Raw genomic sequence first — 3,628 nt, 5'->3', positions numbered from 1 at the left:
CTGAGAAATAGAAACAGAAACAGAGCAGATGGACCGGACTGACGGACAAGTGGAGATAGCTTTCCCGGCTTTCCCGGTCAGTCACTCCCCTGCTCAGCCCTTCTCTGGCTGCCCAGTGCCCTAGGCAAGTTGCTGACCCGTTGCTGGCTGATGCTCTAGGGGCAAGTCGGTGACTCCGTGTGATTGCTCCATAGTGGTTACAGTTGGGCTGCTAACTGCAAGGCCAGCAGTTTGAAACCACCAGCTCCTCTTCGGGAGAAAGAAGAGGTTCTGGACTCCTACAAAGAGTGACAGTCTCGGAAACCCACAGGGGCAATTCCACCTTGTCCTACTGGGTCCCTGGGCGCTGGCATCTGCTTGATGGCAGGGAGTGTTTTTTGGTAGTCTGATCAGAGTGGAAGAAAGATGAGGCTATATCCATAAAGATTGATGGTCCCGGAAAACCTCAGGGAGTGATGGATTCTATAGGACTGCTATGAGTGAAAATCCACTCGAAGACGGTGGTTTTCTGTGTTTGAAATCTTAACGGGGGCCTGGGGGAGCTTGGGGGAGCAGGAGGAGGCCAGGCAAACAGCTTCCAGAAAGCTCGTCATGCCCAGCGGTCCCCAGGCATCCTGCAAACACCCTCCCCACTGCCAAGGTGCCCAAAAGGAAGTCAGCTGGTGGAGGGGCGGTGGAGGAGGAGCCAGGGGGAGACGCACGGTTGTCAGCGAGACCTGCGGCTGCAAAAGGAGACGAAGCCCAAAAAGGCAGCAGAAGAGGACAGACCTTCAGACAAAAGTGCGAGCCGAAGGGAGAGGGGGCGGAGGGGAGCAGGCTGAAGCCGCTGACCCAGAAGCTACGGAACCGGAAAGCGAGGAGCCCGGCCTCTGAGGAAGAGGAGAAAAAGCAGCCCCGTCTGATGACTGTTTACCCACCCAGTCTGATCAGGGGCCCTGTCAGCGCCCTTCGTGCACAATCCAGAGGAATATTTTTATCAACTATTTTGTAAATGCAAGTTTTTTTAGCAGCTCCAGAAACATTCATTAAGAAGGAGGAAATCCCACTTCATCCTCTTTTTTCTTTTTTAAGTGTAAATGCTTTTTTTAAGATGTGAAATCAGGGCAATGAATGTGCAAATGTGCTTTACACAATTGATGTATGTGTGGATTGTGATAAGAGTTGTATGAGCCCCTAATGAAATGATTTAAAAAACATAGTTAACCTTTCCACCCTCTGCCTTGGAAAAAATAAAATAAAATCATGTGTCAAAGAAAAAAAAGATGTGAGATCATTTGCTGGTTTGTTTTTTGTGTTTTTTGTACAACCAGAAACTAATGGGATGTTGAATTTTGAGATTTGACTCTCAAGGGGCCACAAGGGTGGGGGGGAAAGGGGGGAAAGAGGAGCTGACATCAAAGTCTCAATAGACGTAAATGTCCAGAAAGTAATGATGGCAACATATGTACAAATGTGTTTGATACAGTGGATGGATGGATTGTTATAAGAGCTGTAAGAGCCCTCAATCAAATGTTAAAAAAAACACTTTTTTTTGACTCTCATGGGTGTCAATGTAACCTTCCACGGGAAGGGGCGGGTTTGGACCTAATGCAAAGCACACTTAATGTCCGTTTGGCGTCGCTGTCATGGTTTGTGTGACTTGAGCGTTTCGAGTTCTGTCTCCATGTCACTGTGTCTGATCATCATTCTGCCGTCAAAGCTCTCGCCACAACTGTGCGTCTGTGACCCCTCTGCTCGGGCTAGTCCCGTCCTCCTGATCACGTTGTGACGTGCTCTGATGGGATGCGCATTGCAGTGTGCAGGGTGTGTGACATTGAATTGTGAATTAGTGGAACGTAAGATGCAGCAGCTTGTCAACGTTTGAAGATCATGGTACTTGATAACCTCTTTTTCAAAATCGCCTTCAAATTGAAAGCTAGGAAGTCACTGGCTTTTAGAAAAGAATTGTATCTACGTGCTGTTTTAGGATTTGGGTACATGCCTTCAGAACTGTGTACAAAATGTGCATAATGTCTCTGCACTGATCTCAAAACAACCCATAAAATGCCAGTTACGCTATCTATATGTTTTCTTTTTTTTTGTGATTAATCACGATGCTTTAATTATGTTCAATCTGTAACAGTGAAAATACATTCTGCATATCAGATATTTACATGACAATTCATAACAGTAGCAAAATTATAGTTGTGAAGTAGCAACGAAAGTTATTTTATGATCAGGGGTCACCACATGAGGAACTGTATGTGGCATTAGGAAAGCTGAGAGCCACTGACTTACAATTCTGTTATTCCCTCCCCCCAAGTGGGGTTATACAGTCATCACTGCTATCAGTTCCCCTACCAATTCTCTCTTCCCCCCTTCCTGTACCCTCAGGGCATCATTACTTCTGTTACTTTTTCTTTTTATTTATTTATTTGTTTATTTTTTGGACCTAATGTCGGGGGTTTAAATGGAGAGAAAATGTTTTGAGAAACGATGTACAAATGCGCTTTACACAATTGATGTGTGTATGGATTGGGATAACAGTTGTATGAGCCCCTAATAAAATGTTAAAAAAGAAAAAAAAAATCTATATGCTTTCATGGGAGCAGGTCACCGGGTCACCTTTTTTGTGGCACGACAGGGTGATTTCAAACCACCAGTCTCTAGGTTAGTGCTCGGCTGAGGGCAAAACAGTCACACCACTCATGCCCATGCCCGTTTCCAAAGACCCCTTTCTTCCCCAGAGCCGTCCTGGATTCTCCCACAACATTCCAAGGCCTCTCTGGGGTTGTCCTGGGCCCCACCACGAAGCTCCTGTACACCTCTTCCTTGTACTGGGTCTCAGGCTCCTCACATTGAATGAGAATAGTAATAGCCTGTCCCCTAGTGGTGCGACTGTAAATTGCGTCTCTATTTTTAATCATTTTACTCGGGGCTCATACAACTCTTATCACAATCCCTACACACATTCATTGTGTCAAGCACACTTGTACATTTGTTGCTCTCATCAGTCTCAAAACATTTGCTTTCTGCTTGAGCCCTTGGTATCAGCTCCTCATGTTGCCCCTCCCTCCCCGCTCCTCCTTCCCTCATGAACCCTTGATAATTTATGTTATTATTATTTTGTCATATCTTACGCTGTCCGACGTCTCCCTTGACCCACTTTTCTGTTGTCCGTCCCCCAGGGAGGTGGTTATATGTAGATCCTTGTCATCGGTTCCCCTGTATATATTTTTTCCTTTTGCCATTCAGACCAATATTTAGGTCCAAGGGTAAAGAATCTGGAGGAGTCTTTTTTTATGTAAGTCTGTGAAACTTCACTCTCTCTTTTTTTAAAAGAAGCACACTGTATGTCATTACAGAGCCCATTTCAAAAATGAATCAACAGCAATATCCATGAAGGCCCCCATAAATGTGGTTCTCTTTCTTTCCCCGCCCCATCCTTCTTCCCTCCCTCCTCGCCTCCACCCGTCCCGGGCCTCCTCTTAGTTATCCAAGTCTTATCTTTTGCTGTAAAAACCACATTTTCCCTTATAATAATGGTGTTATTAAATATTTATCTTTGTCAACTAAGTTTGCTAAGTGTAATGTTCCCTAGTTTTGTCCATGTTTTGCAGTGTTTGAGAGTTGTCATTTTTTATTGATA

The sequence above is a fragment of the Echinops telfairi genome, unplaced genomic scaffold (assembly GCF_000313985.2).
Source record: "Echinops telfairi isolate 266 unplaced genomic scaffold, ASM31398v2 ScPeMD7_7425;HRSCAF=8463, whole genome shotgun sequence".
NCBI classification, from domain to species: Eukaryota; Metazoa; Chordata; class Mammalia; order Afrosoricida; family Tenrecidae; genus Echinops; species Echinops telfairi.
This window is presented reverse-complemented; position numbering follows the sequence as displayed.